This window comes from Aquarana catesbeiana, linkage group LG06 (genome assembly GCF_042186555.1).
Source record: "Aquarana catesbeiana isolate 2022-GZ linkage group LG06, ASM4218655v1, whole genome shotgun sequence".
Lineage (NCBI taxonomy): Eukaryota > Metazoa > Chordata > Amphibia > Anura > Ranidae > Aquarana > Aquarana catesbeiana.
In genome coordinates this window covers 20,489,171-20,513,033 of record NC_133329.1, presented here as the reverse complement: position 1 = coordinate 20,513,033, position 23,863 = coordinate 20,489,171, and the positions used below count along the sequence as shown (strand labels likewise).

The 23,863-nt window shown below is 44.6% G+C and overlaps 1 pseudogene; it reads right to left on the bottom strand.

Moving 5' to 3' along the window:
* Positions 1 to 2,097: 2,097 nt before the first annotated feature.
* Positions 2,098 to 23,863, bottom strand: part of LOC141147875 (kinesin-like protein KIF13A pseudogene) — a 44,021-nt pseudogene continuing 22,255 nt past the window's right edge.

Genomic DNA, 23,863 nt, shown 5'->3' with positions numbered 1-23,863 from the left:
TTCGGGGTTCCCCTGTGGGGAAATTCCATGCCGTTTTATCAATGAACTTTTATGTGTATTGCCGGACCAACAATTCATTAAAGTGGATGTAAACCCAATGTCATCCTTTCTAAACTACTGCCATAGGGGTTATCTATAAGGATATACATGCCTCCTGCATGTATCTTTACCTGTCAAATGTCTCCCCTCTGTCTGTTATGAGACCCGAAAACTGCAGATTCTGTGGGTGGGTCTGTTGTCTGGAGCTCAGTGGGTGGAGTCGGGATGTCAGTAGATTGCCCGCCCACCTCTACACTCCCCTTGTCAATATGCATTTTTCTCCTGTGAATATTTCTTACACTGAACTTCTGCTATGATCTCTAACATCCAGTGAAAAGACAGGAAAGTAACCACATGACTTCAGCATGCCGAATCATGCTGAGGTGTGGAACAGCCAATCCTTGCAGAGCTGCTGAAGAAAGGAGTGGGGGAGGGAATTAAAAAATAATGCATGTCTTAGGCTGGTGCACAAGATGTAAATCACCTGTCACTCACAGCAAGGGGGAGGATTTGACAAAGTTTTTCTCAGTTTGTCAAGATTTTTCTCACTGAACAATAAAAGAGGATTTCTCAGAGATGGATTAACTCTGTGTGGCAAGACTGGGCTCAAATGATAGGAAATCTTATAATCTACAGTATGATATAAAAAAATTGAGTTTATATCCACTTTAAATTCGGCACTTTAAATGACTTTTTTTTACCGACAATTCATTATAGCCGGCACTAGCTCAAGCACTTTTAAATGACTTTTAAATGACTTTTTTTCCCGACAATTCATTATATCCGGCACTAGCTCTAGCACTTTTAAGTTACTTTTTTCTCCCTTTAGAATTGTCATTTTTCTGGCAGACTGTTCTAAACACGGGAAACATGCGCCCCTTTACAGGCATACTATAGACACTCCCCTGGTACAAAATTTAAAGGAATATTACACTTTTATTGTTTCACTTTAAGCATTATTAAAATCACTGCTCCCTGGTGCAGGATCCGGGTCCCCAAACACTTTTTAAGACAATACCATACATTTAAGCCTTTAAAATTAGCACTTTTGATTTTTCATGTTCGTGTCCCATAGACTTTAACGGTGTTCGCGTGTTCAAACAAATTTTTTGTCTGTTCGTATGTTCTGGAGCGAACCAAACGGGCGGGGAGGGTGTTCGGCTCATCCCTAGTCAGCAGTAATATGCACCTTACTGCTGACCGAACCCTGCTCTGGCCAATTATGGCTCTCTTATCTGAGGGCGCTGTGATTGGCCAAAGCATGCAGGTCATGGTGCATGCTCTGGCCAATCATCGTACAGCAATGCACTGCGCTCCCACAGTGCATTATGGGCCGTTATGCGCCGCTCGAATTTGGCGCAAACGGCCCATAATGTTTGAATTTTGACGAACAGGCGAACAGCCAATGTTCGAGTCGCTCTTTGATCGCTCTGTGTACTGATCCTGCATCTTCCTGAGAGATGTAAGTAGCCTAGGCCAGAATGATGGAGGGGGAAGGGCTAAAATAAACCATTTTTAAAAAGGATAGATGTAACATAATTTCCCATAGTTTTGCCTGGAAAGAGGTGGAATTAACTTCCACTTTGAGCTGTTACAGACCAAATAAATAGACTTACTGGCAGGATCAATAGTAGTATAACTATGGTAAGATGGGAGAGGGGCTTGGAGGAGCTCAGAAAAAATAAATGCTGTGTTAATGCTTCTGACAGACTGTATTATATGTCATTTATTTTTATTTTGCCCACTGCTTGTTCCAGTTAGCATGAGCTGGGCTTTAATCCCACATTCTTAACATATATAATATAGTAGAAGACACCTATTGTAATTCCTCGTGGTGGTGAGCCGTCAGTGCGCTGGCTTGTCCTCCTATCATCTGGGCAAGCATACAGGTAAAAGAGATCCGACAACTCAATTGAATGAGTTGAGTTTATTAATCCAGGTGTAACACAAAACAATACAGGGCTTACGTATTTTGGAGTGTAGCCTTAACCATAGCTAATAACCCATAGTACAATGCTGTAACTCCAAATAAACTCAGATGAAATCTAATACTGTATATTACTTACCATGTAAGCCTCTGCAATGTGTAAGGAATTCCTCTGGACAGGTCCACTCAGTGTCTGTAGTAGACGAATGACACAGAATGATGGGGGAGGACCTCTCAGCTCGAGTTTTCCAGTCATTCCCAGGAGGATGTGAAATACAGCAAATAGAGGCATCGGTGATTGAAGTCTTTGGAAGAAAATCTTGCAGCCACTGTATCTCAGTATTTTTGTCCCAGAAGAAAAATCCTGGGGATTTGTTTATTTGTTCATTACTGCAATAACAAAGAGAGAGAAGTATTAACCTTAATACAATTAGGACATATTATAAGGTACAATTAAACTCAATAAATTATCAGCAACTGGGCAGCCTACCCACTGCCCCAGACTTACCATTCCCAAACCCCTATTACTCTTCCTGCAACCCCAACCCATTATTATCTGTACTTATAGTGATAGTAAAGGTTCCTTTTTTTTAAATAAAAAACATGTTATCCTTACCTGCTCTGTGCAGTGATTTTGCACAGAGCAACCCCGATCCTCCTCTTTGGGGGGCCCCACTGGCGCTCCTGGCTCCTCCTCATCTCCAAGTGCCACCATAAGAAGCCGCTTGCTATGGAGGTACTCATGCAGGCTTAATCCAAAGCCAGGCTGTGTGCATCTATTGGCCCCACCCCCCGCTCCCTCTTTACTGGATTTGATTGACAGCAGCAGCAGCCAATGGCTGCCACTGCTACCTCCATGCCCAATGAGGAAAGAGAGAGCAGTGCTGCTGCTCTTGACCACATTGCTGGATCGAGATCAAGCTCATGTAAGTATTTGGGGGGGCTGGGTGCGGGGGGAGCCGAACAGGAAAGATTTTTCACACTATTGAAGAGAATGCAGTACAGTAAACAAATCTTTAGCCTTTACAATCATTTTAAAGTGGAGCTCCACCCAAAAGGAAAGCTCACATTTGGCACCTTTTGGGGGAGCGGGTACCTGTCAAAACCACTTCTGGGTGAGTTTGCCCCCTCTCCTCCTACCCCCTCAGCCAGCTCAATGACAAAGTGCGGTGCACTTCGCGCAGGTGCAGTGGAGAGTCAGCTGTGAGGCCAAAAGGCTTCACTGACAGTTTTCCTGAAATGGTAATTTCATGGAAATGGTGGTGGCAGCACTCGAGAGTCAATTAAAAAATCAGCTTGGGTGAAGATATCGCTGGATTCCTGGACAGGTAATTGTCCAAATATTAAAAGGCAGCTACAGTATGTGTAGCTACTGACCTTTAATTTTTTTTTTGCAGGAGCCTGGAGCTCCTCTTTAGTACCCCCACCCTCCTAACCATTCCATCTCTTATAACTCCCGCCACTTTGCACACTTGTTCAAAGTGATAGCAATGGAGAGATTATTTGGATATGGCTAGTAGAACCTATATATGGCATCCAAGTTAGGGTGTGTTTCAGAATGTTTCCTGCTCCTCCTTCAAACCTCCATAATCATCATATTCTTCTCAAACTCATTAAAGTCTTAAAGTTACATAATGATACACTGTGAGCAGACAGGTATTTTACTGCAGAAAAGACACACATGTCTCTTCTCCAATAAAACAAAACCACCCACCTGCTCACAGTGACCCCATCATGTATGCAGAGGTCAGCTTACAGAGGCCAAGCTGACCCTATGTGCCAGAATGACTAGAGCCTGAGCACGTGCAGAAGTGATTCATCCTTCATTGCCCAATGAAGATGGCTGAAACCTAGCATATAGGAAAAGATGCCAAAGCTGTCAATGGAGCTATGAGAAGGTTTGTATTCCTCCCTTTAGTTTTGCTCTAAGCTGACCATAGATGGGTTGAAATTGTGCGGGTTCAGTAGGGACCAGCCAAATTTCGATCTATCTAGGGCCATTTCTGATCAAGAGAAGTCAATCTAATGATCATCTTCTCTTTAACAGGCTTGCTGGAAAACTTACCTTTGATCAGTGCTACAGCCAATTGGCTGCAGCAACGATCAGTGTATTCTGACAGTAGAGGAGTCCTCGCTGCCAGAATACAATAACACAGTGGAAAGGATTCCCCCATCTAGATCGATTGTGTCGATTTATTACTGATGGAAACCTTCTTCAGAGAGTAACAAAGGCAAAAATTCACAATGTTGTATGGTCCAATTATGCCCCGATATCTCTTGAACTTTCAGAGAGCCATGCAGGTAAACCTATGTCATTGTGGAGAAATAATACCTATATACTGTGGGGCAGGGCTGGAGGAGTTGTTCGCCTTCAATGCGGACTCCTCCAGCAGTGTCTTCAACCTCTGGTGCACCCACAAGGCCTTTGTTAGGGGTTTGTTGATACAGATGGCCTCCAGAGAGAGGAAAAAAAGGAGTCTACACATTAATACCCTCTTAGCTGAAATTGAAAACCAGCATAAAAATCCCCCCTAAACACACTACTGGCTAGACTCACGCTCCTCAGAGAGGACCTCAGAGCAGCTTTAATAACAGAACACGATAAATACATCAAAGGCCTTAACTTAGCAGCCTATTCACAAAACAACAGAGCAGGGAAAAGGATGGCCTGGCAACTCAAACAAAAGAGAACTAAGGAAAGAATTACACAACTTCAACATCACAAAACAGGTAAAATTGCCCTAAATCCATCAGACATAGCTCAAACATTCAGAGACTATTATGCCTCACTGTATAATCTGAAGGGGGATTGTTTCACTCCACAACCCAATGCAGAGGTAATCTCTAACTTCCTTAAAAAATTTAACCTACCAGTATTAGATGAAACCTCATTGAACCACCTCAATCTCCCTATAGAAAAACAAGAAATTCTAAATATCATTAAATCCCTACCCCTAGGTAAATCATCCGGAATGGATGGACTCTCCTCGGAATACTACAAAGATCTCAACCCAGTCCTTAGCCCCTATTTGGTTCAACTTTATAACCAGGCTGTCTCCATGGGACACTTTCCGAAGGAAATGCTAGAAGCAGTCATTGTGTCTCTCCCTAAAAATGGGAAGAAGCCTAATCATCCCCAAAACTTTAGACCCATATCGTTTTTAAACTCTAAAAATATACTCCAAATTACTAGCAAATAGAGTTTTAGATTTAACGCCACGTCCTCTAGGACCAGAACAGGTTAGTTTTGTGAAGGGGAGGCAAGCTCCAGAGGGCACAAGGAAAATGATAAACCTAATACATCATGCTGAGGCCTGTCGAGTGCCTTCTCTCCTCCTCGCCTTGGATGCTGAGAAGGCATTCAACAGAGTTATTTGGGAGTACCTATCTCAGGTGCTAACTAAGTTTGGTCTATCTGGGGCTATACATACAGCTATCATGACCTTGTATTATAACCCTTCAGTAAGAGTATATGTTGACGGCATCCTGTCCACTCCGTTTGACCTTTCGAATGGCACGAGGCAGGGCTATCGAACCATTCGCTGAAGCCATAAGAACTGACCCTCTTATTCAGGGACTGCGAGTGGGGCAACGCGAACACAAAATAGGTTTGTTCGCTGACGATATTATTTTGTCACTATCAAACCCCTCCAAATCCCTACATAGAACCCAGCAATTGATTGAGGACTTTGGGAGAGCCTCCTACTACAAAATCAACCCCAGTAAATGTCAGATCCTTGCCATGGGACTATCCAAAGACCAAATACACCTTCTGAAAAATGAATTTTCATATACATGGGGAAATAAATCAATAACGTATTTAGGCATTCAACTTTCCTACCCAGCTAAATCAATTTATGAGTCTAATTTCCCCTCCTTACTGTCTAATATCTCCGAAGAGCTGAAGCGAATGGGGAAAACTCATCTTTCTTGGGTGGGGAGAGCGGCCGCCTTTAAAATGCAAGTACTCCCAAGGATACTATACATATTTCAAACTCTCCCTATACCCATCCTCAGCTCCTTTTTCTCTAAATGCAACTCCCTCTTGCGGAATATATTTGGCAAAGCAAAAACCCTAGAATTGCCCTCTCCTCTATACAAATGAAGAGGGATAATGGTGGTATAGGTTTGCCAGACTTGTTGGGATATTATAATGCATCCTTATTAGACCAAATTAAATACTGGATAACACTAGCAGAAGACAAATTATGGGTTAATATGGAACAAAGTTTACAAACCACCAGGACCTACTAGCGATACTAACAGCGTCTCTCATGTCCCCTCACCTGACCTCCAATGTGACTCACCCCATCATTGAAGCTACTTTAAAAGCTTGGCGTACTTTACTCTCACGTAACACCCACAATGAAAATTCCTACAAGCTAGATATCCCAGTCAAAACGTACAAATGGTTAATTGTGGGCTTTGATACTAAAGATTGTCGTAAACAGGGTATAAACTTTCTGCAAAGCCTACGACAAAGCAATCTACCTTCAGACACTTATAGGTCATTGCAAATTAGTCACTTCCATTCTGCTACCAAATGCAAGGAAACCTTAGACATTCCAAATCCTATTTGGGAATTCCTTCAGGGGAGATCTAACAAATTGACCCGTGGGATTTCTTTCTTTTATAACACTCTAACCGGCCCCATGCTAACGACTAAAACACCTGACATGTGTAAGAGCCCTTGCACACTGGGGCGGAGGGCGGCGTCGGCGGTAAAACGCCGCTATTATTAGCGGCGTTTTACCGTCGGTATGCGGCCGCTAGCGGGGCGGTTTTACCCCCCGCTAGCGGCCGATAAGGGGTTAAATACCACCGCAAAGCGCCTCTGCAGAGGCGCATTGCCAGCGGTATAGCCGCGCCGTCCCATTGATTTCAATGGGCAGGAGCGGTAAAGGAGCGGTATACACACCGCTCCTTCACTGCTCCGAAGATGCTGCTGGCAGGACTTTTTTTACCGTCCTGCCAGCGCATCGCTCCAGTGTGCAAGCCCTCTGGGCTTGCACACTGGAATACAAGCAGCGGCACTTTCGGGGCGGTTTGCAGGCGCTATTATTAGCGCAATAGTGCCTGCAAACCGCCCCAGTGTGCAAGGGCTCTTAATGGGAAAAATTCCCGATGAGAGAATTCTCTCTGCAGCAATGGTTGAAGTCCATACATATGAGCTTCCGTATGTCATCTTGTGTGGAGCACTGGGAAAATTTCCAAAAAATGTATTATAGCTGGTACATGACTCCATACAGGATGTAAATATTCAAAGACTCCACGAACAAATGCTGGAGATTGTGTAACCAAATCGGGAATCTGTACCATGTTTTCTGGAATTGTCCTCACATAACACCATTTTGATAAAATGTAGCCTCTTTAATCAGCGAAATCACAGGTCAATACAAAACCTTGACCCAGGAACTAGCCTAATCGGCCTATCACAGTATGATCCCATTAGGGGTGAGAGGGAAATGCAAACAACCACCACTCGAGGATACAGAACTATAATTAATTCATGACAGGTTATATTTTCTTAAATGTCATCTGTACACACGCTAGTACATAACCTTAATGTTAGTAATCTATATGGTCTTACGTGTAGAAATGTATGTATATGATTTCTACTGTTATCAAATGTATTTAAATGTAAAACCCAATAAAAATATTTGAAAGAAAAACAAAGTTCAGAAACGAACAATCAATTCACAATCCAATTATTCCATAAGTGTTCCCACGTTCTCAATATTCAGTGCTTCCACCACCGTGGAAATGGTCAAGTATGTGTGTTAAAGCGGAGTTCTACCCAAAAATTGAATGTCCGCTTTAAGGGAAGGTGACCCCCTGACATGCCAAATTTGGCATGTCATTTTTTTGAGGGGAGACCGGAAACCCTCTTTTTAGAGAGTTCCAGCTCCCACTTCCTCCCCGGACACCGCGGCACCGGAAGTAAGTTCACCTCTCCCCCCTCCCTCTCGGCAATCATCTGGGACACGTCACAGGTTCCAGATGATTGCCCGGCCAGTCACAGTGCGCCGCATGGCTCGTGCATGCGCAGTGTTTGCCCACAATGACAATGCCGGCACCGCGGAGAGGAAGGGTAGATGAGCAGGGCCACATCGCTGGACCCTGGGACAGGTAAGTGTCTGATTATTAAAAGTCAGCAGCTGCAGTATTTGTAGCTGCTGACTTTTAATTTTTTTCAGAACTCCACTTTAAATACCTTTGAATAGGAAGACTCCAAATGCCAGGTATGTATCCAGTCAGGGTAAATCCATCAGCCAGTCTTTCTGAATGCACATTCAGTGCTGCTGGAGGGTTTGTAACAGATCAAAGAGTGCGCCTGTCCACAGACTCCGTTGATAGGCTCACATTTATAAAAATGAATCAGCCCTGGATCAGCAGCTATCAAGCACCTGATGCTGATGTAACTGATTGAATTTGCTATGGCTCTGGGATCCCTTGAAGACTGCCTATCCTATTCCTCTTGAATCTTGATGATGCTAGCTTCCAACAATATTTTTGGTTTAGGGCACCACCCATGGCCCAATTTTTCTGCCCTAGTTGAACAGGGGCAAGTAATTACAAATTTTTATAAAATATTTAACAGCAGGGCCCGTTCCTGTGCCCAACAAGAGTAACTGTGAGGGGTTACAGTGTTCTGGTACCACCAATACCCAAGGCCCAATTTTTAAGCAGAGTATATAGTGCAGTCTGTATAGTATATATACTGCAGTTCAGAGTATATAATGCAGTCAGTGTAGTGTATATATAATACAGCGCACAGCGCCCAACAAGAGTAACTGTGAGGGGTTACAGTGTTGTGGCACCACCACCACCCAAGGCCCAATCTTTCTGCCCCTTTTTAACAGGGGCATGTAATTACAATTTTTTAAATAATATTTCACAGAAGGGCCCATTCCTGTGCCCAACAAGAGTAACTGTGAGGGGTTACAGTGTTCTGGTACCACAAACACCTAAGGCCCAATTTTTCAGCAGAGTATATAGTGCAGTCCGTATAGTATATATACTGCAGTTCAGAGTATATAGTGCAATCAGTGTAGTGTAACTGTGAGGGGTTACAGTGTTCTGGTACCACAAACACCTAAGGCCCAATTTTTCAGCAGAGTATATAGTGCAGTCTGTATAGTATATATACTGCAGTTCAGAGTATATAGTGCAGTCAGTGTAGTGTATATATAATACAGCGCAGGGTATATAGTGCAGTGTCAAATATATAATATAGTGTATTGATGTGGTTAAGGGGAACCCTATGACAGAATTAAGAAAAAAATGGAATGGGTCCCCCCCAGTACATACCAGGCCCTTTGAGTCTGGTATAGATTTTAAGGGGAACTCCACACCAAAATTTAAAAAAGAAAACGGTGTGGGGTCCCCCCAAAATCCATACCAGACCCTTATCCCAGCACGCACCCTGGCAGGCTGCAGGAAAACGGGGGTGGACAATAGAGTGCCCCCCTCCTGAACCGTACCAGGCCACATGCCCCCAACATTGGGAGGGTGCTTTGGGGTCCCCCAAAATACCTTGTTTATGGGGACAAGGTCCTCTTCCCCACAACCCTTGGTTGTTGGGATCTGCGGGTGAGGGGCTTATCGCAATCTGGAAGCCCCCTTTAACACGGGGATCCCCAGATCTCACCCCCGTACACGAAAAGGTTGCAGTTTTGGGGATGCCTCCCATCTAGGTAGAGTTTTTCCGTTTTTTTTTTCCATTTGTTGACACTGTGATTGAAGATGGACTGCGGGACACTTTCTCCTGTCATTTTTACTTTTTTAACACTTTTTTTGGTGAATGAATACAATGTACCCAATACCCATTCACATGGGGGGGTGGGATCTGGGGGCCCACTTGTTAAAGGGGCTTCCAGATTCCGATAAGCCCCCCACCCGCAGACCCCCACAACCACTGGGCAAGGGTGTCCCCTTTAAAATGGGGAGGGCATGAGGCCTGGTACTGTTCAGGACGGGGAGGCGTTCTCCCATACCCCCCCTTTCCTGCAGCCTGCCAGGTTGCGAGCTTGGATATGGTATGGATTTTGGGGGGACCCCCTCTCCATTTTTTTTATTTCGGCCCGGGGTTCCCCTTAATATCCATACCAAACCTGAAGGGCCTGGTATAGATTTGGGGGGCCCCACGTGATTTTTTTTTTTACATTTTGGTACGGGGTTTATCTTACTATATACCAGACTCAAAGTGGTAATTTTTTTCAATGATTTTTATCTATATTGCCGGAATCCGGCAATACATTACAGCTGCAAGCAATTTTAAATGGTATTTTTTTCCCTTTAGAAATGTAATTTTGCTGTGGTACTTTTTGAGCATGGGAAAGATGCGCTACTTTACAGGCAGACTAAGGAGACCCCCCAGGCACGATCATTTTTATTGCTTCACTTTAAGCATTATTAAAATCGCTGCTCCTGAAATAACAGATATTTTTAAAAAATTTTGTTTGCATTGATACATGTCCCCTGGGTCAGTACCCAGGTCCCCAAACACTTTTTATGGCAATAACTTGCATATAAGCCTTTTAAAATTAGCACTTTTGATTTTTCATGTTCGTGTCCCATAGACTTTAACGGTGGTCGCACAAATTTTTTGCCTGTTTGCATGTTCTGCTGTGAATCGAACCGGAGAGTGTTCGGCTCATCCCTACTCATACTTATTGTCTCAGGTAGAAGATTTAGATAATCGTAACCGTAGGAACAACCTCAGGATTCATGGAATCCCAGAATCAGTTTCTGATCTGATGCCTGCAGTTTCTAAATTGTTCCATGATCTTCTTCCTGGGTCACTTCCATATTCTTTTGCCAGTGACAGAATCCATAGGGCCCTGCGTCCCAAACCACCTCCAGACAAACCTCCACGTGACATTCTTTAGTGATGAAATCCTTCATGCACAGTATAAAACATATTAAGAGCCACCAGAAACATGCACAACATTGAATTGGATGGCATAAAAATCCAAATATTTCCTGGCATTTGCCAAGCTACCCTGGAAAGGAGACGCAAAATGAAGGAAATAACTTCTGTCATATAGGGACTATCTACACAGTCTTTAATGTAGCGGAAGGTAAAGATCTTCTGGTTGGAACTTCTGGATTCAGATGAAGTATCAAGACCGCCTACCACACCTCGTTCATCTCCTATTTGGGGTACTCCAGCCACACGACGTGATCAAAGAAGATGGCGACAATCATTCAGGAATATGGATGTCTAAAGAAGAAGATGTCTCAATCCTATGACAAACATGGTTTTCCCCCCTTCACCAGCATGACATTAAGAAAGAGATGAGAATTAAAGGAAGATAAGGAATAAAGCAGGGATATGCAATTAGCGGACCTCCAGCTGTTGCAAAACTACAAGTCCCATCATGCCTCTGGGTGTCATGCTTGTGGCTGTCAGAGTCTTGCTATGCCTCATGGGACTTGTAGTTCTGCAAAAGCTGGAGGTTCGCAAATTGCATATCCCTGGAATAAAGGATTCTACTTTATTCAACAAGTTCAAAGAAAAGTTTTAAAAGTTTTGAAAGTTTGCAAGTTTAAAGGACAGTTCAGAGAAAACAGATGGACCACACGTCTAAAAGGGCGCCAGTTGGTATATCACATTGCCTGTTATATGAGTTTATATTTTTTCTTTCTGGAAATATGATATACATCATGCACATTTATTTTTGTTTTATAGAAACTTATCTTATGTTATCTCATGTTATGCTATCTTAACATATACAAGGACCCAAATAGTCGATTCCTGATACTGAAAGGTTCCCTCAAAGGCCATCAAATCACTATGGCCTCAATTTATACTCCAAATGACACACCATCTACATTTTTTAAAAACTTTTTTGATATAATCCCCCACACCTAATAATAGGGGGAGATTTTAATTTGGCAGCAAATTCAGTACTTGATAGAAGCAGAGTTGTACTATCAAAGGCATTTCCTAAATCTCTTAAACAACCTTCAATTAATAGATACTTGGAGAGCCCATAATGTGGGCATCAGGGCTTATACTTTTTTTTTAATTCAATATGTTTTTATTTAGTTTAAAAGATGAACAGTGTATAAACAATCATGCGTGACTAAGGACTGTACAGGCAATCAAAAGTCAAAACAATGGCATCATGAGTACAGTATTACAAATAAAGTAACATAGCAGAATTCTAGAGGAGAGCTCAAGAAAAATAAAGATAAGCTAAGTTCAGTGAGCTTGTACCATCTGATCAGGACTGTCAGGGGGAACCTATCATTGAGGGAGCAACATTAAACGTGGAACTTTGTCTCCGGGAGATGGTTGCTGGACGGCACGAGAGGTCCCATACACACCACCCCTGTGGGACCTTCCTGTAGGTGTGCATAGGGTCCCCTCCGGATCCACTGCCACTTCCAGGGTCTCTATGGATATGGAGCCCTCCATTTCTAAATTACTACCAAGATGACAGTGTGAAAATTCCATAATGGAGAGAACGAGATCCCGCTGACAGTCCGGTCATCAATCTCTAAAGATTTCCCCGCAGGGGCAACTACAGGTCATAATGCACTAGAGGAGTGGAAGGGGCTAGGTAGTCCCAGGAAAGAGAAAGAGGAAATGTGTGAAATGGAAGGAGAAAAGCAGAGAAGAACAGAATGTTATTCAAAGGGGAGCAGGAGCAATTCCATTTCCAGATTTCAATCCTGGGAGGAGCGTTATGTTACAGAACGTGGCCCAAGGTTCCCAGGTAGCACTAAACCTCCCAATTTTGTCATTCAGCTTCGCCACTATTTGCTCCTGAGACATGATCCATGATACTTTCCTCCTACAACACTGAAAGGAAACTGTGGGTCTCTTCCAGGCCTTTGCTATAGTGGTTTTTGTTCCCAACAAAATACAGAAGGAGAGTGCCTGTAGGTGTTTAGATAAATTAGGGATGATGTAGTTAAGCAAGGCTATGTGGGGGTTGGGAGCGACTGATTCATTTGTTAGATTACTAATTGTACAGAAGATTTTCTGGCAAAAGGTTCTAATGCGGGGGGCAGGTCCACCAAAATATGAAGCATTGTACCCTCAAGTTCACAACCTCTAAAGCATAGTGGGGATGTCCCAGGGTAAATCAATGCCAATCTGAAGGGAACATAATACCACCTGGTCAGAACCTTTAGACTGGCTTCTATAAGGGAAATGTTACAAATACCTCTGTAGGAGTGTATCCAAGTTTGGAACCAGTCTGTTGTTGTCCACGTTCTGCCCGTGTCCTCCGCCCAGGTCTTAGCGTAGGACGGCTTGTCCAGATTCGTCAGGAGTGCCGTATGTATCAAGGAAATACCTCCTTTCTGATCCGAAATATTGGAGCACTAATGCTCGTAGCGGGTTATTGAGGGAGGTTCCGGTTTGGTAATCCAGATGGAATTTAAGAAATGGGAGATTTGTGTAAATCAGGCATGTCTAATTTACGCTTACAGTAGGACAAGGTAAGAGGGCCCGCTGGGGTAAGGAAGTGTCCTATCCGGTAGAGACCTTTGTCTGTCCACCATCTGGACGCCTGAATATTTAATCCCGGGGGGAAGTTATCATTATGAAAGATATGAGACAATGGTCTCAGGGGAGAGGTCAGGGAGGTGTGTGTGAATAGTTTAGTGCTTAATGAAATAGAGTGAGATAGGGTAGGAGCCATTATGGCTTGTCTATGTTTGGGATCGCACCACAGAAGAAAATCAATGGTGTTGAGGGGGGTTGCCCTCCTTTCTATGGAGAGCCATTCAGGCTTTGGGCCCTTGGAGAAGATCATTGAAATTTGTGACAATCGAGCCGCCTGGTAGTATCCCCAGAGATCCGGCAAGCCCATTCCACCCTGGGACTTTAGGCAAAGTAGTATTCTGGACAGGCACCTATAACCCTTGTTGCTCCAGACAAAGCGTATTATCTCTGACTGAAAGTTACTGAGGAAACTCTTCGTAAGTGGGATTGGTAAAGAGTGGAACAAAGATAAGAGACGGGGGAGGAGAGTCATCTTCACTGCGTGTACCCTGTCCAGCCAGGACAGACCACATCTAGACCACTTTTCCAGCTCTCCCCTACATTTGATAATCATGGGGTGATAATTAGCTTTAAAGAGGTTATTTATATCCGGGGTTAGGTTGATTCCTAGGTAGGGAATAGCCGTGGGGCCCCGGGAAAAAGTTGCTAGTAAGCTGTGATAGTAGGTCAGGAGGAACCATGATATTTAAAGCAGTTGATTTATTCATGTTGACCTTCAAACCTGAGATTTTGCTGAATGAGCTCAGCACTCTGTATATGCCTGGAGTGGATATTAGGGGGGAAGTTATATACAGTATAAGGTCTTCTGCGTAAAGTGTACATTTGTGCTCCTGGTCCCCGCATGTCACCCCTTTAATATCGGGATTTGCTCTGATTGCTATGGCCAGAGTTTCTATAGTCAAAATAAAAGGAGATTGGGGATAGGACCCAAGGTGTCCTTACCTTCAGTGAAGGAAAAGGAACAAACTGCGGTTTAACCTGATATAACTTTATTAGAACAATTAGTAGAAAAACATTTTAATCATTGAAAGGAAAGCATAAACAATAGGAGATTGCATAAGGTAAAAACTGACAACGTTGCCAGTTTTTACCTTATGCAATCTCCTATTGTTTATGCTTTCCTTTCAATGATTAAAATGTTTTTCTACTAATTGTTCTAATAAAGTTATATCAGGTTAAACCGCAGTTTGTTCCTTTTCCTTCACTGAAGGTAAGGACACCTTGGGTCCTATCCCCAATCTCCTTTTATTTTGACTACTTCTCCTGTTCTGACAAGGAACACCACCTTATTAGGTGAGCCGGTAACCTGTTACCTGATTTGACTAACGATACTGGTCATCAGGACCCCGCCCATTGCGTTTTTTTTTTTTTTACTATGATCTGCAGAGTTTCTATAGCCATTGCGAAATGAAGAGGGGAGAGTGGGCATCCCTGTCTGGTACCCAGTCCTATAGGGAACGAGGCCGAGTATCTGCCCATCAGGCGCACTTGGGCTGATGGATTGGAGTACATTGAGTGTATTAGGTTTAGAAAGTATGGGAAAAAACCCCATCTCCGTAGGATATCAGACAGGTATGCCCAGTCTATTGAATTGAAGGCCTTGTGTAGGTCAATCGATAATAGGAAACCCTTTTGAGGGGGGCCGCCGTCCCATTGCGATTTAAGAAGTGAGATGATGTCTATGGACCATCTAATCTGATCAGGACTTTGTCTTCCAGGAATAAAACCCACCTGATCTCTATGAATATATGAGGGGATAAAACTTGCTATCCTATTTGCTAGTATCTTAGTCATAATCTTAAAATTGTTGTTAATCAAAGATATAGGCCGGTAATTCCCAACCTCGCTTGTGTCCTTCCCCGGTTTGGAAATCAGCGAAATATAGGCTGCATTTAAATCTGCCCCCAAAGGGGAACCTTCCCTAAGAAAGTTGAAAAACTTTGTTAGATGTGGGGCCAGGGTGGGACCAAATTTTTTATAGTACCCGGTGGAAAACCCATCCGGTCCAGGGGAGGAACCAACTTTTAAAGATTTGATTGTATCCAGGACCTCCATTAGGGTGAATGCGCTTTCAAGTAATTCCCTATGGTCCTTAGACAGAGAAGGCATAGGGAGGGAGTCAAGGAAACCACTCTGTGACTGACTTGATGGAGGGGTTTTGGTTTGTAGAGTTTAGAATAGAACTGAAGAAAGGCTTCCATAATCTTGGAAGGATTCTGGGTAGCCTAATTTTCGGGAATGCCAGGGGGCGAGGCTTGGGACTAAGTTTGACCGCTAGTTTCGATCCCATCCTATCCTTCTGAGAATAAAATTTCGCTCCTGTCCACCTGAGGTACTTTTCAGCAGCTGTCATTAAGGTCAGGTTGAGAAGGGCCCAGGCCTTGTCTAATTTAGCTAGGGATTCCGGAGTGGGGTTTAGTTTGTGTGCTTTCGCAAGGGATTGGAAATCTGCAGTTAGTTTAATCGTGTTTGCTTTGTGTTCTGCTATAAGTTTGGCTGTTAATTGAATTAGTTTTCCCCTGATCACCGATTTATGTGCAGCCCATACTGTCGCCAGGGATACGTCAGTCATAGTATTGATGCTGAAGTACTCCTTAATGGACTCCTCTATGATGATAGACTGTATTGGATCACTAAGAATGAATTCCTGCAGGCGCCAGCGAGGGGGGTCCCTATGACCCAAGGATCTTTGGGTGGTCAGAGTGACCATTGAGTGGTCCGATAGGGGGGTATCTACAATCCTGGATCTCACAAGTAAAGGAATCACAGTGGCGTGTGTGAAGATGTGGTCTATCCTGGCATAGGAGTTATGGGGTACGAGAAATGCGTGTAGTCTTTAGAATGAGGGTTACTTTCCCTTCAGACGTCTATCAATCCCGCATCATGTAGTAGTTTCGCTATTCTAACGCTTTGTCTGGATGGGCGCTTGGGTTTTGATATCCCGGTTCCAGATTTATCCAGGGAGAAATCAAAAGTTGTGTTAGAGTCCCCACCAAAAAAAATTGTACCTTTAAGGAGTGGTTGAAGCTTGTGTAGCAAAGAGTCAAAAAAAATTTTATGACCCTTGATGGGGAAGTATTAGGAGACAAAGTTGTATAATTCATCATCAATGTTCCCAGAGACTAGAATGTAATGTCCCCGAGGGTCTACAACAGTCTCTGGTTGGGAGAAATTAATATGTTTAGAAAAGCAAATGGCTACACCTTTTGTTTTGTTGGTCGCGGAGGGAAGTGCCAATGGAGAAATGTGGTTTGATAGGATATGGGGAAGTGAGTCTCTTGAAGAAAGAGAATATCTGCGTGCATGGACTGGTAAAGTTGGAATAGCTTTCTCCGTTTGGAGGGGAGTTAAGTCCCTGGGTATTATGTGATATAATTTTGAGGGTGGGAGAGACGTTATAAGGGTCAGGCATGATATGGGAGGTGTGAAGCTATGCTTATGTCACAAGTCTTACCTAGCCGATGAGAGGAGAGAACCCTGAGGGTCCCGAGAGGTGAGCTTGCCCTAGACACGAGACCTGGGAGGAGAGGCCAGAGGCGAACGGGGAGCCAGGGAGCACTCAGATGAGTAGTGGGAGAGAAGGAGAGGAGAGGGGTGAGAGAGAATAGAAGAGAAAACAAGGAAGTTACAGAGACCTGATCCATTATACATTCCTGCATGTAACAATAACAAAAAGGTAATAACACGGGGGTCCCCAGACCCCCCCAAACCCCGGGGCAGGATGGGCTGGCCATGCCTTACCCCTAAACCTGAGAGGACCAGTGCCCTTACAGTAGGACAGCCGGGCAAGAAACCAAAGGCACTATCAGTGCTCCTGGTTCCCACTGGAGGTGCCCCGCCACCTATAGTTCAAGATAACTGAAGACAATAAAGCAGTCTAATAAGTCCCAAGAACAGAACATCCCAACTAGGATATCAACTTAAAAACAAATAACTAACCGAGAGTCTCCTACCATGTCCCACTCCCACATAGGGGCCCAGGGGGGCAGGCAGACACAATACGTTGAGAGATCTATGGTCTAAGATACTGTATATTCTCCCGCTGTGTGATGAGAGTTTCCACTGCACCGCCAAGACAGCAAACCATATCAGCTGTGTAGTAAAGACTGTATGAAGGGGGCAAGCTTATACAGTAAACTTTAAGCATTCGGGTGCCATAAAGGTTAAAGGTTACCCACAAGGGACACGTGCTAAAAGACCATCTAAGGGGATAAGACCAGACCAGCATCCTAACAGAGCATAGAATAGGAAAAAAGGAGGAGGCCTATCAGTGATCTTCAAATCGCACCTTGCCTTCACCAAACCAACTTCACAGAACTCAGTGCCTTTAATGGAGATACTCCCCCCTGCATCTTCAAACAACTCCCCAAGACACCATTCACATATTACTATGCTACAGGCCACCAGGACCAAAGACCAATCTCCTTACACCACTCACTGAATTCATTTCAATGCACACCTTGAAAACCAAAAACCTTCTGGTACTTGGGGACTTCAACCTCTGGGCAAACTCTACCCAAGACCCTATTGCGACCGCCTGCATCAACTAACTGGAAGAACTAGGTTTTCAATAACTGATAAATACTCCCACGCATGGCTCAGGACACACTCTAGACCTCATCTTCAAACAGAATATGGACATCAACACATTCGACAACACACCACTACCATGGACAGACCACCATGCCATCAAATTTAAAATCACCACTAACACCACCCTCCAAAAACAGAAACATGCAACAACAACACACTGGAACAGATCTCAGAAGAAACTGCACTCTGAAATCTTCAAAACCACATTATCAAACAAAATATAATCGCTAAACTTAAACCTCTCAACAGAACAAACACTCAACTCCCTAAACAAGGCATTACTACAAACAGCAGACTCAGTAGCGCCAAAACGCAGAACACTCATCCGCAGAAAAAACTCGAGATGGTTTAATGGCACTCTCACCCTACTCAAGCAAGAACGTAGAAGAGCTGAAAGAGCGTGAAGAAGACATCCTACCAAGGAAAACCATACAAACTACAAAGTACTCACTGTGAAATACTACATAGCAATCTTCAAAGACAAAAAAGAACATTTCTCGAACACCATCTCAACAGCCTTAAACCGGCCGCGGGAACTTTTCAAAATAGCCGCCCAGTCAATGAACTCCACCTGCTTAGAGCCCCCAGCAAACGATACCCAAGAATTCTGCAATGAGTTATCAAATTTCTTCATTGACAAAATCGACAACATTCGGAAATCAATTCAACAGAAAAAAAACAACCAACCTTACCCAACCAAAGCAAAAAAGAGGATATCAACATGAACATCCCACAACCGCCGGACTTCTTCCTGACCCAAATCACCACTGACACGACTAAAGACATTTTGAGAAGCCTTCGAGACAGCACATCACCAAATGACATCATTCCCACGAAACTCCTTAAAGAATGCTCCGACATCCTGGCTCCCACTATAACACACCTCATAAATCAGTCGTTCAAAGAAGAGATTGTGCCAACCACCCTCAAGCAAGGCATTGTCAAACCCCTGCTAAAGAAACCCAATCTCGACCCTAAGGACCCTAACTACCACAGACCGATAACAAGCCTTAACACCATCTCCAAGATTATGGAGAAAGCGGTAGTACAACAGCTACAACGCCACCTGGACACACATCAACTTCTGAACACTCTACAATCAGGCTTCCGCCATGGCCATGGCACAGAAACCGCACTTCTAAAAATATGAAATGATGCCTTCGAAGCAGCAGATGACGGAGAATCATGCCTCCTGGTACTGTTAGACCTCAGTGCAGCCTTTGATACAGTGGACCACAATACTCTACTTGTCCGCCTCACAGAAGTAGCAGGAGCCACAGATTCTAGTCTAAAATGGTTTGCATCCTTCTTAGAGAATCGCTCTCAGACAGTGAAATTAGGAGCATTCTCCTCTGAAACCCGAACAATCTCCTGTGGAGTCCCTCAGGGTTCACCCTTGTCGCCAGTGCTATTCAACATCTACATCCGCCCACTCCTCAAAATCATCAAAAAATCAGACCTTTGCTTCCACTCATATGCTGACGACACCCAAATCTACTTTCGCATCACCTGACAAAAAGACCACCATCAGCATTTAGAGAAATGCCTCACTTTGATAGATGACTGGATGACCGTTAGTTCCCTCAAACTCAACGGGTCAAAAACAGAACTTCTTCTCCTACACGCTAACCAAAATGCCAAAAACAAGACTCCGTGGACACCTCCCACCATCTTAGGACAGACCATCTCTCCGAGCACCAAAGCCAAGAGTCTTGGAGTTATCCTTGACTCAGAAATGACAATGAATGCACAAATAGGATCAGTAGTTAACAGATCTCACCATCTCCTCCGCCTGCTACGCAGACTCATCCCCTTCATCCCAGAAGAGGACAAAGCAGCAGTAGTTGGAACAATCATCAATTCCTGACTCGACTACGCAAACTCGCTCTACATAGGATTACCCCAATATCAGCTTGCGTGCCTACAGGCCATCCAAAACGCGGCGGCAAAACTGCTAACAGGAAAAAAACCCTGGGAGTCCATCTCCCCATCCCTGAGGAGCCTACTTTGGCTAACAGTACCCACAAATGCATACAAGGTAATGCCCCTCAATACCTCAGAGAGAAAATAAAACACTACACACCCAATCGCAATCTGCGATCATCTAACCAAAACATCCTCCTCATTCCAAAATACCGCTACAAAGCAAGGGGAGAGCGAGGAATCGCAGTCCAGGGACCTCGGCAATGGAACACTCTTCCAACTCACATCCGCATGGAAGGAAACCATCTGGCCTTCAGGAAAAAACTCAAGACCTTCCTCTTCTAAGAAGATGACAGCACAAAACGCGTTAGCGACTTGAGGCGATTCAGTTCGCATTTGCAGCGGTTTACAAATCATTCATTCATTCATTCAGACCAGTGATGGTATCCTAGTGAAGTTATCATTCTTCTAGTAGTGATCCAGGATTACCCCCCCTTACCCCCCTGCCCCTGTTGCAGCCCTGTAAACTCATAGGAATGGCTGCTGCCTGTCCTGATGCATCAGGGAACTGGAGTACGGTTAAGGCAGTGTAGTAAAGGTGTCAGTTCTGTTATGGGAGGATCATGGAGGGAGAGATAATTAGAGAACCCAGAAAGGTCCCTGAGGACCGGGAGTTCCGGATCAGGGCCCTTATCCTTGGAGGGGCCAGCACATCATGGAGGGAGATTTTCTTTAGGGTGTTTGGAGATTTGTTTCAGCCAGGTAGGTTGCAGCGGGCTCGCTGGTGAGGGCCTCTTTGTAGATGAAGTGGAGCTCCTGCCGGTCTGGCAAGGGGATGGATCCTGTGTAATCAAGCCCAGTTGAAGCAGCAGACGTTCTCCCTCTGCGAATGAGGAGAAGCCGTAACTTTTATTTCTGTAGGATATGTGATCTCTTTTTAATCAGTTGGAGTAACGGTTTGAGAGAGCGTCTTTTTTGTACCGTGTATGGTGATAGAGCTGCAAAAATCTGGATCCTGTGTCCAAGCAATTTGAGGTTATCTGAGCCCCTGGACTTCCTCATCACCTCCTCCTTAACGGAGTAGAAATGGGGTTTTACAATTATGTCTCTTGGGAGACCATCCGATCGAGGGGGTTGCAGGGCTCTGTGAGCTCTGTCAAGTTCCAGGCAGTGCTCTGTGATGTCTGGTATAAGGTTCCTCAGCAGGGTTTTCACAGATACATGTACATCCTTTTCAGATTCGGGGAGCCCGCAGATGCGAAAGTTATAATGTCTCGATCTGTTTTCGAGGTCGTTGATCTTTGCAAAAGCTGTTTCAAGCTGATCCTGCATGTCTTGTATCCTTGCTGAGTTTTGATTAATATGTGACACTGCTTGGTCAGCCTTCTTTTCAATTGTGTCCATTCTCAGCCCAAGCTGCTGTAGATCAGCATGGATGGATGAGGTAATTTGGGCTGCATTCAGGGCCAAGCTCTTGGAAAGAAGCTAAGAGAAAGCATCCATCATGGAGGGGAAATCAGAGGGTGTAGGTGTGACAGAGTTTGCTTCTGTCACAGACAGTAACAGGCCTGTGTGCGGGTCCATCATAGGTGTGGTGGGGAGGCCGGAAACCAGTCTGCCCAGCAAGGACTCTGTGGATGAGGGAGAAGTGGCCAGGGGCAGGGGTGGAAAGTCTGTACCTGGTGATTGTGGTGGCAGTGAGTCTTGGTCCGCGATGGAGTCCTCTGCTTCCCCTATGCTTTGAGGGCCTCGTGGAGCCACCGCCATCTTGGCATAGCTGACCAGGATGGCTGCCGCGGTCATCTGGCTTGTGAGGTTCCTCCTGACGTGCGCCGTTTTCAGCTGTGGGATCCGGGGGGTCCCCCCTGCTTATGTGTCCTGGTTAGGTGCTTGGGGGACTGCTTAGAAGGCTCCGGTGGTGGTTACTGGGCCGTGGTAGAGCGGAGCTCTAATAGCCAGCAGCCATCTTACGAGCTGCCACGCATGCGCCTTTCCAGGGCTTATAGTGTACTTTTTATTCACATCCACATGAAATCTATGCAAGATTAGACTATATGTTTGGGACCCCAATCCTTTTAGCTAACTCTGCTAATGCTGACATCCATTCCTGCCCCTGGTCCGACCATCACATTACTTTTCTCACCACCTCACACATAGTCCTAGCCCCTACTCCCCATAAATGGCATATAAATTACTCTCTACTAACAGATCCCATTATTACTCAACAGTAGGGATGAGCTTCGTGTTCGAGTCGAACCCATGTTCGACTCGAACATCGGCTGTTCGACCGTCCGTCGAATTGCGAACGATATGGGCCGTTCGCGCCAAATTCGTGTGGCGCGTCACGGCCCATAATTCACTGCGGCATCGCAGTGCATTGCTGGCTGATGATTGGCCAAGCATGCACTATGACCCGCATGCTTGGCCAATCACAGCGCCGTCAGTAGAGAGAGCTGTAATTGGCCAAAGCCAGGGTGGCTTTGGCCAATTATGGCTCAGGGGATTTAGTACACACCCCACACTATATAAGGCCGCCTGCACGGTGGCCCTGTGTAGTGTGTGTTCCGGTGTGCTGAGAGATAGAGAGAGAGAGAGACAGTGTCATTTGATTTGAGTTAGATAGATTAGGCAGAACAGTCAGTCAGTTAGCTGCACTTACAGTGTATTGTGTATATATATGCATCCCAGGTGTTGCATATATATATATACACTGTATTCAGTTTAGCTAGATCCGTTCCTGTTATCTTCTATCTAGACTATTTACATTTAGTGCAGTGCGTCCTGCTCACAGTGTTCAGCTAGATCCGTTCCTGTTATCTTCTAGACTATTTACATTTAGTGCAGTGCGTCCTGCTCACAGTGTTCAGCTAGATCCGTTCCTGTTATTTACATTTAGTGCAGTGCGTCCTGCTCACAGTGTTCAGCTAGATCCGTTCCTGCTATTTACATTTAGTGCAGTGCGTCCTGCTCACAGTGTTCAGCTAGATCCGTTCCTGCTATTTACATTTAGTGCAGTGCGTCCTGCTCACGGTGTTCAGCTAGATCCGTTCCTGCTATTTACATTTAGTGCAGTGCGTCCAGCTCACAGTGTTCAGCTAGATCCGTTCCTGCTATTTACATTTAGTGCAGTGCGTCCTGCTCACAGTGTTCAGCTAGATCCGTTCCTGTTATCTTCTAGACTATTTACATTTAGTGCAGTGCGTCCTGCTCACAGTGTTCAGCTAGATCCGTTCCTGTTATTTACATTTAGTGCAGTGCGTCCTGCTCACAGTGTTCAGCTAGATCCATTCCTGTTATCTTCTAGACTATTTAGATTTAGTGCAGTGCGTCCTGCTCACAGTGTTCAGCTAGATCCGTTCCTGTTATCTTCTAGACTATTTACATTTAGTGCAGTGCGTCCTGCTCACAGTGTTCAGCTAGATCCGTTCCTGTTATCTTCTAGACTATTTACATTTAGTGCAGTGCGTCCTGCTCACAGTGTTCAGCTAGATCCGTTCCTGTTATCTTCCTACTGACAGGCAGGCTTGTCTGGTTACAGTATATAAAGCTACCTGAAGAAAATTACAGGTGTTCTATTTGATCCTATTAGTACCACGGTCAGGCAGCTAGACTATTTACATTTAGTGCAGTGCGTCCTGCTCACAGTGTTCAGCTAGATCCATTCCTGTTATCTTCCTACTGACAGGCAGGCTTGTCTGGTTACAGTATATAAAGCTACCTGAAGAAAATTACAGGTGTTCTATTTGATCCTATTAGTACCACGGTCAGGCAGCTAGACTATTTACATTTAGTGCAGTGCGTCCTGCTCACAGTGTTCAGCTAGATCCGTTCCTGTTATCTTCCTACTGACAGGCAGG